This window comes from Martes martes (assembly GCF_963455335.1).
Source record: "Martes martes genome assembly, chromosome: 11".
NCBI classification, from domain to species: Eukaryota; Metazoa; Chordata; class Mammalia; order Carnivora; family Mustelidae; genus Martes; species Martes martes.
In genome coordinates, this window is record NC_137899.1 from 72575603 (window position 1) to 72588130 (window position 12528).

Sequence of the window (12528 nt, forward strand, 5' to 3'; positions counted from 1 at the left end):
AGAAGGGTAGAAAATTGGAACATGAGTTAAATACGTTTGAAAGATAAAATTAAAAGGGTAATGTACATATGTACATATGCTGATGTTAGGCTATAAATTTGGCCAAGTTTTCTAGCAGTGAACATTAAACAGGGAAACAAAATCATGACAGGATTTATAGTGCTCCCGAAGTGAAAACAAGCCAGGTGCTTCAGATAAAAATACTTATCCCTGTTCTGACATCACAAGAAAATTTCCTGCATGTTTACTTCAAAGATGATGCTGTACAACATTGGGAATAACATCTTCTTTCATCATTATCACTGCAATGATGGCATATGTTACATTGATCAAAGTTTAGGCTCAATTACTAACATTAATATACTAGTCATTTAGTCACTAACTCATTTGGAGTTTGGTTTTTTTGTGTGTGGTTTTAATAAACATATAATGTATTTTTATCCCCAGGGGTACAGGTCTGTGAATCACCAGGTTTACACATTTCACAGCACTCAACATAGCACATACCCTCCCCAGTGTCCATATCCCCACCACCCTCTCCCATCCCCCCTCCCCCAAGCAACCCTCAGTCTGTTTTTTGAGATTGAGTCTTTTATGGTTTGTCTCCCTCCCGATCCCATCTTCTTTCATTTTTTCTTTTCCTACCCCCCCAAGCCCCCCATATTGCATCTCCACTTCCTCATATCAGGGAGATCATATGATAGTTGACTTTCTCTGATAGACTTATTTCTCTAAGCATAATACCCTCTAGTTCCATCCATGTCCTCACAAATGGCAAGATTTCATTTCTTTTGATGGCTGCATAGTATTCCATTATATATATATATATATATATACCACAACTTCTTTATCCATTCATCTGTTGATGGACATCTAGGTGCTCTCCATAGTTTGGCTATTGTGGACGTTGCTGCTATAAACATTCGGGTGCATGTGCCCCTTCAGAGCACCACGTTTGTATCTTTAGGATACATACCCAGTAGTGCAATCGCTGGGTCATAGGGTAGCTCTATTTTCAGTTTTTTGAGGAACCTCCACACTGTTTTCTAGAGTGGTTCCACCAGCTTGCATTCCCACCAACAGTGTAGGAGGGTTCCCCTCTCTCCGCGTCATCGCCAGCATCTGTCATTTCTTGACTTGTTAATTTTAGCCATTCTGACTGGTGTGAGATGGTATCTCATTGTGGTTTTGATATATATTTCCCTGATGCTGAGTGATGTGGAGCATTTTTTCATGTGTCTGTTGGCCATCTGGATGTCTTCTTTGCAGAAATGTCTGTTCATGTCCTCTGCCCATTTCTTGATTGGGTTATTTGTTCTTTGGGTGTTGAGTTTGCTAAGCTCTTTATAGATTTTGGATACTAGCCCTTTATCTGATATGTCGTTTGCAAATATCTTCTCCCATTCTGTCAGTTGTCTTTTGGTTTTGTTGCCTGTTTCCTTTGCTGTGCAAAAGTTTTGATTTTGATGAAATCCCAATAATTCATTTTGGCACTTGCTTCTGTTGCCTTTGGCGATGTTCCTAGGAAGAAGTTGCTGCAGTTGAGATCAAAGAGGTTGCTGCCTCTCTTCTCCTCAAGGATTTTGATGGATTCCTTTCTCACATTGAGGTCCTTCATCCATTTTGAGTCTATTTTCATGTGTGGTGTAAGGAAATAGTCCAATTTCATTTTTCTGCATGTGGCTGTCCAATTTTCCCAGCACCATTTGTTGAAGAGGCTGTCTTTTTTCCATTGGACATTCCTTCCTGCTTTGTCGAAGATTAGTTGACCATAGAGTTGAGGGTCTATTTCTGGGCTCTCTATTCTGTTCCATTGATCTATGTGTCTGTTTTTGTGCCAGTACCATACTGTCTTGATGATGACAGCTTTGTAATAGAGCTTGAAGTCTGGAATGTGATGCCACGAACTTTGGCTTTCTTTTTCAATATTCCTTTGGCTATTCGAGGTCTTTTCTGGTTCCATATAAATATTAGGATTATTTTTTCTATTTCTTTGAAACAAATGGGTGGGATTTTGATAGGGATTGCATTAAATGTGTAGATTGCTTTAGGTAGAATAGACATTTTCACAATATTTGTTCTTCCAATCCATGAGCATGGAACATTTTTCCATTTCTTTGTGTCTTCCTCAATTTCTTTCATGAGGACTTTATAGTTTTTTCTGTGAATAGATTCTTTGCCTCTTTGGTTAGGTTTATTCCTAGGTATCTTATGGTTTTGGGTGCCATTGTAAATGGGATTGACTCCTTAATTTCTCTTTCTTCTGTCTTGTTGTTAGTGTAAAGAAATGCGACTGATTTCTGTGCATTGACTTTATATCCTGACACTTTACTGAATTCCTGTACAAGTTCTAGCAGTTTTGGAGTGGAGCCTTTTGGGTTTTCCACATATAGTATCATATCATCTGCAAAGAGTGATAGTTTGACTTCTTCTTTGCCGATATGGATGCCTTTAATTTCTTTTTGTTGTCTGATTGCTGAGGCTAGGACTTCTAGTACTATGTTGAATGGCAGTGGTGATAACATACATCCCTGCTGTGTTCCTGACCTTAGTGGAAAAGCTTTCAGTTTTTCTCCATTGAGAATGATATTTGCAGTGGGTTTTTCATAGATGGCTTTGATAATATTGAGGTATGTGCCTTCTATCCCTACACTTTGAAGAGTTTTAATCAGGAAGGGATGCTGCACTTTGTCAAATGCCTTTACAGCATCTATTGAGAGTATCGTATGGTTCTTGTTCTTTCTTTTATTAATGTGTTGTATCACATTGATGGATTTGTGGATGTTGAACCAACTTTGCAGCCCTGGAATAAATCCCACTTGGTCGTGGTGAATAGTCCTTTTAATGTACTGTTGAATCCTATTGGCCAGTATTTTGGTGAGAATTTTTGCATCTGTGTTCATCAAGGATATTGGTCTGTAATTCTCTTTTTTGGTGGGATCCTTGTCTGGTTTTGGGATCAAGGTGATGCTGGCCTCATAAAATGAGTTTGGAAGTTTTCCTTCCATTTCCATTTTTTGGAACAGTTTCAGGAGAATAGGAATTAGTTCTTCTTTAAATGTTTGGTAGAACTCCCCTGGGAAGCCATCTGGTCCTGGACTTTTGTTTGTTTGGAGATTTTTGATGACTGTTTCAATCTCCTTACTGGTTATGGGTCTGTTCAGGTTATCTATTTCTTCCTGGTTCAGTTGTGGTAGTTTATATGTCTCTAGGAATGTATCCATTTCTTCCAGATTGTCGAATTTGTTGGCATAGAGTTGCTTATAGTATGTTCTTATAATTGTTTGTATTTCTTTGGTGTTGGTTGTGATTTCTCCTCTTTCCTTCATGATTTTATTTATTTGGGTCCTTTCTCTTTTCTTTTTGATAAGTCTGGCCAGGGGTGTATCAATATTATTAATTCCTTCAAAGAACCAGCTCCTAGTTTCTTTGATTTGTTCTATTGTTTTTTTTAGTTTCTATGTCATTGATTTCTGCTCTGATCTTTATTATTTCTCTTCTCCTGCTGGGTTTAGGCTTTCTTTGTTGTTCTTTCTCCAGCTCCTTTAGGTGTAGGGTTAGGTTGTGTATTTGAGACCTTTCTTGTTTCCTGAGAAAGGCTTGTACCACTATATATTTTCTCTCAGGACTGCCTTTGTTGTGTCCCACAGATTTTGAACCATTGTGTTTTCATTATCATTTGTTTCCATGAATTTTTTCAATTCTTCTTTAGTTTCCTGGTTGACCCATTCATTTTGTAGAAGGATGCTGTTTAGTCTCCATGTATTTGTGTTCTTTCCAAATTTCCTCTTGTGATTGAGTTCCAGCTTCAGAGCATTGTGGTCTGAAAATATGCAGGGAATGAACCCAATCTTTTGATACCGGTTGAGACCTGATTTATGACCCAGGATGTGGTCTATTCTGGAGAATGTTCCATGTGCACTAGAGAAGAATGTGTATTCTGTTATTTTGGGATGGAATGTTCTGAATATATCTGTGATGTCCATCTGGTCCAGTGTGTCATTTAAGGCCTTTATTTCCTTGTTGATCTTTTGCTTAGATGATCTGTCCATTTCAGTGAGGGGAGTGTTAAAGTCCCCTACTATTATTGTATATTGTTGATGTATTTCTTTGATTTTGTTATTAATTGGTTTATATAGTTGGCTGCTCCCATGTTAGGGGCATAGATATTTAAGATTGTTAGGTCTTCTTGTTGGACAGACCCTTTGAGTATGATATAGTGTCCTTCCTCATCTCTTATTATAGTCTTTGGCTTAAAATCTAATTGATCTGATATAAGGATTGCCACCCCAGCTTTCTTTGGATGTCCATTAGCATGGTACATTGTTTTCCACCCCCTCACTTTAAATCTGGAGGTGTCTTCGGGTCTAAAATAAGTTTCTTGTAGGCAGCATATTGATGGGTTTTGTTTTTTTATCCATTCTGATACCCTGTGTCTTTTGATTGGGGCATTGAGCCCATTAACATTCAGGGTAACTATTGAGAGATATGAATTTAGTGCCATTGTATTGCCTGTACGGTGACTGTTACTGTATATTGTCTCTGTTTCTTTCTTATCTACTACTTTTAGGGTCTTTCGTTGCTTAGAGGACCCTTTTCAATATTTCCTGTAGAGCTGGTTTGGTGTTTGCAAATTCTTTCAGCTTTTGTTTGTCCTGGAAGCTCTTTATCTCTCCTTCTATTTTCAATGATAGCCTAGCCGGATATAGTATTCTTGGCTGCATGTTTTTCTCATTTAGTGCTCTGAATATATCATGCCAGTTCTTTCTGGCCTGCCAGGTCTCTGTGGATAGGTCTGCTGCCAATCTAATGTTTTTACCCTTATACGTTACAGACTTCTTTTCCCGGGGTGCTTTCAGGATTTTCTCTTTGTCACTGAGACTTGTAAATTTTACTATCAGGTGATGAGGTGTGGACCTATTTTTATTGATTTTGAGGGGCGTTCTTAGCATCTCCTGGATTTTGATGTTTGTTCCCTTTGCCATATTAGGGAAATTCTCTCCAATAATTGTCTCCAATATACCTTCTGCTCCCTGCTCCCCTCTCTCTTTCTTCTTCTGGAATCCCAATTATTCTAATGTTGTGTCGTCTTATGGTGTCACTTTTCTCTCGAATTCTCTCCTCGTGGTCCAGTATTTGTTTGTCTCTCTTTTGCTCAGCTTCTTTATTCTCTGTCATTTGGTCTTCTATGTCACTAATTCTTTCTTCTGCCTCATTTATCCTGGCAGTCAGAGCTTCCATTTTTGATTGCACCTCATTAATAGCTTTTTTGATTTCAACTTGGTTAGATTTTAGTTCTTTCATTTCTCCAGAAAGGGCTTTTATCTCTCTGGAGAGGGTTTCTCTAATATCTTCTATGCCTTTTTCGAGCCTGGCTAGAACCTTGAGAATCATCATTCTGAACTCTAGATCTGTCATATTACCAATGTCAGTATTGATTAGGTCCCCAGCCTTCGGTACTGCCTCTTGTTCTTTTTTTTGTGGTGAGTTTTTCTGCCTTGTCATTTTGTCCAGATAAGATTTGCTTTCTCCTCCTCTGGAATTCCGCTGTTCTCCTTGGTAATTGAAGTTGGTCTTGGCTGGGTTTCTTGTTGATCTTCTGGGGTAGGGGCCTGTTGTAGTGATTCTCAAGTGTCTTTGCCAGAGGCGGAATTGACCCGCCCTTATCAGGGGCCAGGCTAAGTAATCCGCTTAGGTTTGCTTTTGGGAGCTTTTGTTCCCTGAGTGCTTTCGGTAGAGTTCTGGAGGATGGGAATGATAATGGCAGCCTCCCAATCTCCGGCCCGGAGGAGCCGACAGCTTGGGGTCCCGCTCCTCAGTGCGCCCTCACAGAAGAGTGCCCAATCACTCCCGTCTCCCTGGCCTCTGGTTGCACTTGGAGAAAAGCACTCAATTGCTCACGCTTGGAGAAAAATGCTCAGTCACTCCATCTCTCCAGTCTCCGGCTGCACTCTGAGCTCACCCAGCCTGTGCCTGGTTCAAGGTAACCCCGAGTTGAGAACTCACTCCTCGGCTTTGTCGCTGTAGCCGGCTTCCCCACTCTAATACCTGCAAGCTCTGTGACACTCAGACACCCCTGTTCCTTCTGTGACCCCGCAGGACCTGGGGTTACGCTGACCCCGCGTGGGCTTCCCCCCAGTTTAGCCTCTGGAGAGATGTCCTTCAGTGGAGCAGACTTTTGAAAGTCCTGATTTTGTGCTCCGTTGCTCCACTGCTTGCCGGGAGCCGGCCCCTCACCCCATGGTCTATCTTCCTGTCACTTTGGATTCACTTCTCCACAGGTCCTACCATTCAGAAAGTGATTGATTTTCTGTTTCTAGTATTGTTGCTCTTCTTCTCTTCGATTTCCCATTGGATTTGTAGGTGTTTGCAATTGTTAGATAAGCTATCATGCTGATCTCCTGCTACCTGATGTCGTCTCAGCTTGCTACTTCTCCACCATCTTGACTCCGCCCCTTGTTTTTTTTTTTTAATGAGTTTCAGAGTGTATTTACTAAGGTGGTACCTCAGTGTGAAGCATTGTTATCTACCAGAACCCAGTAGACACAATGATACAATGGGAAAATATGATATTTTTCAGTGTCAAAAGCATCAGTTTGTTGGTGTTTGAGTCAGAGATGAACTTTAAATTGTTCTGGGTCTTGGCTTTTACTTTGGTTATTCTAAAGTCTTATCACAGACTTTCTTGAAGATCTGGTGACAACTTCTATCTTCATTGAAAATAATATATATTGTTCATCATTATTCACAAATTCCAAATTTATGAATTTGCTTACTCAGTAAAAGATTTGTAACCACAAAGTCAATACTTGGTCTTTTCTTGGCCGTTCTCAGGCATGTGCCTGTGCAAAGCAATGAAAAACTTGAGTTGCCTGATGTGCACATTCTTGGCTGAGGTTAATAAGACAGAGCTTTGCTTTCTTGTTTCAGGTTTCGTTCTATAAACAAGTATCAGTTTCACACGCCTTGTTTTTCACTCTTGTGCTTTTTGTTGTGATTTCACTGTTTAAAATTGTCCCAAGCATAGTGCTGCTTTTTCTAAGCATGAGAAGGCTATGATATGCCTTATGGAGAAAATGTGTGTTAGATATACTTAATACAGGCATGAGTTATAGTGATGTTGGCAATTATTTCAATGTTAATGAATTAATAATAAATATTAATTAAAGTGTCTTTAAACAGAAACCAAGATAAAACAAGGATATATATTAATCAGTTGATAAAAATATTGTGACCACAGGCTTGCAGAAATCTCTATTTTCCCAAGGAAAGAAATTTTTCATCTTCCTTAGGAACAATGAATTGGTATTCACTAATTCTATGTTCTCAGTGACATTATGAAATACAACTACTGCAAGTATTAAAAATTGACTATATACACCCCAAATTTGCCTTCAGATTTTTAAAGGATTTATGAGGTCTCTCCATGTATGTTGTTTAAGAGCCCTTGATGAAGAATGGATATTCTGAGTATATTCAGACCTATCTTGCATATGTAATTTTTTCTACTCAGTAGGTTTTTAAATAAGGTTTATTGGTTCTAAAGCCAGGCTGGTTTAGAACCAATATGGGGTTCAAACCATGTCATTTACTAGCACTGTGGTCTTGGGCAAATTTCTTAGCCCAAGCTTCCTTATCTGTGAACTACAGGAATTAAGAAAAGGAATTGGAACATCTATGCTATTGCTAATATGTTAAATTGATTGATTGGATATTGACCAGAGAAATACAGGAATAATTAGAATTCTCATTACTCAGCAGGGAGAAGGTTAAATAGAGAACAGTAGGCTGGAGATATTAAAAAATAAAGCACTCTATTTTTACACCTTAATGAACATAAGACTTCTCAATTAAACTGTTTACCATTCAGCTCCACATGGTTCTGTTCACAAATGAGTTTGGTGGGAACTAATAACAGAAAGAACAGCCCACAGGGAAGCAAACTTCTCATTCCCCAACTTTGGGTTGAAAATAATCATACTACAAAGTAGCTCAGTTTTAAAAGGAAGAAAAAAGGATTAGCAGCCAATGGAATTAAAAATATTAAAGGGAGAGTTAAAAGATTAAGATAAAAGGCTAAAGGAAAGGCAAGAAGCTTAGAGATTATCAGAGAAAAAAGCAAGAGGAAAACTCACTAAATGCAGATAAGCATTTGTGCCCAAGACAGAGCTCGAGGTGTGTCTTGTTTCCTGAGGGATTGGGTCCCCCATTATAATCATGATGTCCACTACTCTCTGAAAAACAGTTCTGCAGAAATCTGTAGTAACAAAATGCAGTACCACTCAGTTCAAGCAACCAGAGGGCCATTCAGCAATTATCTCAGCTAAATGAAACACACTGATAAAATAATTGCGACAGTGAAATAATTCTGCTATACTAGAAAAGTACAAGTTTTGCGACCTTTGGGTTTGTTCTTCTTTAATATTACCTTGGTTATTTTTGGTTCTTTTTATTTTAATAAAAAAATTTGAAGAATTCACTTAACAATTTCTAGTTGGAGTGTTTAAAATATAATATGTAAATTACATTTAATTGATGATAATTGACCTCTCTGTAGTATGTCTTTAAATACATGAACATGGTATATTCCTCCATTTATTTAGTACTTTAAATTTTGCCCATAGTATTTTGTAGTTTTCAGTATAGTAGTCTTGCACATCTTTTGTAGATTTATTTCTAGGTATTTGATGTTATTTAAGTTCTTATAAATAGTATCATTTTAAAATTTCATTTTACAAGTGCTTACGGGTTGCATATAGAGAAAACAATTAACTATTTATTTAACAATTGACTTTCTATTATGTAATTATATATAATTATATAATTAATATTATATATTAATATTATATATTAACCTTGCATTGAGTGACCTGACTAAATTCACCCATCACCTCATAGCTTCCAGATTCTCTCGGGCCTTCTAACACATTATTATTTTTGCTATGAATTGTAGCACCATTAATTTTTTCTAATTCTTACCATTCTTTTTTTTTAAACTTTATTTTATTCTTTCAGAGTTCCAAGATTCATTGTTTATGCATCACACCCAGTGCTCCATGCAGTATGTGCCCTCCTTAATACCCACCACCACGTTCACCCAACCCCCCACCCCCTCCCCTCCAAAACCCTCAGTTTGTTTCTCAGAGTCTTACAATTCTTATAATTTTTATCTCCCTCTCTCTTTCCCCATCCTTACCCTCACTCCTTTCCCCTATTCTTTTTCCTTTTCCTCCACCTCTTCCTCCTCTGTCTTCTTACCTTTTTGGACTGGGTACAAACTCCAGTTCAATGTTGAATAGAAAAAGTGATAGTAAGCATCTTTGTCATGTTTCCAGTTTGAGGGGAAAGGTTTCAATATTTTGCCATTAAGTACATTATATATTGAAATTATGTGTGTATGCTTATCATAAGACATCATTAAGAGAGAGAAAGTACAGTGACATAATGGGAGATATTTTTAATACATACTTCTAACAAAGGACTCCTATATAGAATAAAGGAATTCTATAAATTCATAAAAGACAGATAACTTAATTGAATAAATGGGCACATTTGAACAAGTACTTCACAAAAGAGGCTATCCAAGAAGCCAAAAGGCACATGAAAAGATGAATACATTTGTGAGTCATAAGGAAATAGAAATTAAGACCATGATGTAATAGTACTACATGTACAGTAGAATGGCAAAAATGAAAATGACTGACAGGTATTGATGAGAATTTAGAACAGATTAAATCTCATGCACAGCTGGTGGAAATGGAAAATGGTAAAACCACTTTGGAAAACTGTTTGACAACCTCTATCAAAGTTCAACATATACATATTCTCTGATGTAATAATTCTATACTTAACAGAAATCCTTAGGTATGATTATTAAAGTACATGCACAAGTGTGTTTATAGAAGTATTGTTATGTCTGAAAACCGGGAAATGGATCAAATGTCTATCAATAGTAGAATGAATAAATATATAATATATCTTATATGTATTATATATAGTATATTATATATCATGTAATATACATAGTATATTATAAAGTAATGGGAAGAAGAAGCTATTGCTACACAACTTTGGACTCAGTGGAATATATATACTGTAAGCTTCTAATTATATAAAATTCAAAATCAGACAAAACTAATCTTTAATATTAGAAGTCAAGGTGAAGAATAGTACCTAGAAGAAGGCATGTGGGGGTTCTAGAGTACTGGCAATAGCAAATATCTTGATCTAGAAGTTGGTTACATATATGTGTGTGAAAGTTCATTAAGCTATGTATTGTGGTTTGTGAACTTTCCTGCCTGTATTATACTTTAATAAAAACAATGATGAAAACAAATTCAAAGCCCAAGGGACTGAATAAGGCTATTTGATTAAAAATGACTGAAATCTGTCATAAATGTCTGGTGTACCTCAGAGGAAAAAGTAATGCATATCTAAAGATGTTTAAAATTTATAGGCTGTAAAGCTTAGACCTCTATCAAGATCTTGATGGGAAGACCTTGAAAGGTATCTGCTACTCCTTATGCCCCAGAACAGACGTGTATTATGATACACACTTGTAGGGAAAAGCAACTAGTATAGACAGGAATATCTGCATCCTCACACCATTAACCAACTTCAGAGTCCATGCTAATCCCCTCATCCAGAACACCAGCAGGAGTGTTTCCACATTGAATTCCATTCATCCCATAACATTCTTTCCATAATATATGTCAATTATTGGGTCCTAATTTGGAACTAAATCTACTTTGGTCAGCCACAAAACACATGGCCAAATGGATTGTCCACTGGCTGATGAACTTGATTGCTTTATTATTTCTACCTCCTTTTAAGTGAGGAAGACCAAGCTTCCTGAGGTAAGAGATCAAAGATTTCTGAGTTCAATGTCAGTGTGATTACGGATTTTCACTATCTATTTCTCAGACTGTTTGGGCAATGACTGATAAAATATGAAAATAAGGGCAAACATATAGCATCTCTGAAAACTAGGAAAGATCCATGAAAACCACATAAAGGTCAAGACTAGAGGCCATGGGTTGAAGGTTGACTCACCAATTCACTATAAGAAAATGAGTTCGTATTCCCAGGATGAAAATGGAGGTCACCCTGAAGAATACTACCAACATTGCCTAATAAGAGGAGATGAAATATAGAGACAAAGGTGAAACACAGGGGATGTAAAGAAACACAGTATTGCTTGTACATCCTTTTAATGATTTGGATTAACAATATTTGAAAGCATAAATTCTCTCTCCCTCCTCTTTATCTGTGACTTGAATCATGTTTCTTAGACTGATTGATATCATATTGTTCACTTAGGTTCGAGTTATTTCCACCTCAGTCTTTTTTGTTTTCTCTCTTTTCTTCAGTTTGGTATGTTTTATTGATTTGTCTTTAATTTTATTGACCTTTATTCTTTTGTATTTAAACTCTTAGCAAGGTAATCCAGTGGACTTTTTATTTCATGTATTTTATTGTTCACCTCTAGAATTTTATATTGCTCTTTAAGGATATTTATAGTTTCTCTTTTGAAAAACTTCATCTCTTCATTTATTCTATCAACACATTTCTTTATATTTTTTTTTTTAAAGATTTTATTTTATTTATTTATTCGACAGAGACAGAGATCACAAGTAGGCAGAGAGGCAGACAGAGAGAGAGGAGGAAGCAGGCTCCCTGCTGAGCAGAGAGCCCGATGCGGGGCTCGATCCCAGGACCCTGGGATCATGACCTGAGCCGAAGGCAGAGGCTTTAACCCACTGAGCCACCCAGGCGCCCCACAATTCTTTATATTCTTAATCGTATTTATAGTAGTGATTTTAAAGTCCTTATGTGATGTTTTCAATATCTAGGTCATCTCAAGGTTTTTTGTTTTTGTTTTTTTCCTGTTGACTACTTTTCATCTAATTATGTTTTCTATTTTTCTGCTTCTTTGCAGGTCCAATAATCTTAGATTGTAGGGTGGACATTTTGGATGACAGATTGTAGGGATTCTTGATGATACTGGTTTCTTTTTAAGAATATTGAATTTTGTCCTGGTAGGCAGTTAATTTACTAGATCTTGAATCTGTCATTTTTAGTTTTATGTTTTGTTTAAACTTTGTGTTTTGTTTTATTTCTGTTTTATCTTTAATCTCAGGGTGTGGTCCTATTTCTATTACTTGATCTTTACTTCAGTATTTTCTATTTCTGGGGTCCCAGTTGAACACCTGAAGGGTTCAGTGAGATTTCTTTACTCTGACACAGTCAGTACTCCAATATATTCCAGCACTGCAAAACTTCCAAGTGTCTTCTTTTTTCATTTCTTAACTTTGAAGCAGCTTCTTTCTATTAGGCTTTTTGAAATCTTTCTCTGTAGGTGTACAGCTTAGACCTTGTTCAAAGACTCAAGAGTAATCTCTATGACTTCTGGGTCTCATATCTGTGTATCTCATGTATCTCATTTTCTTTACTCTGTCTTGAAAATCCAACTTCCTTTAAGTGCCCTGAACCCCAACTTCTGCTTCATCAGCTTAGCAAGACTGCTTC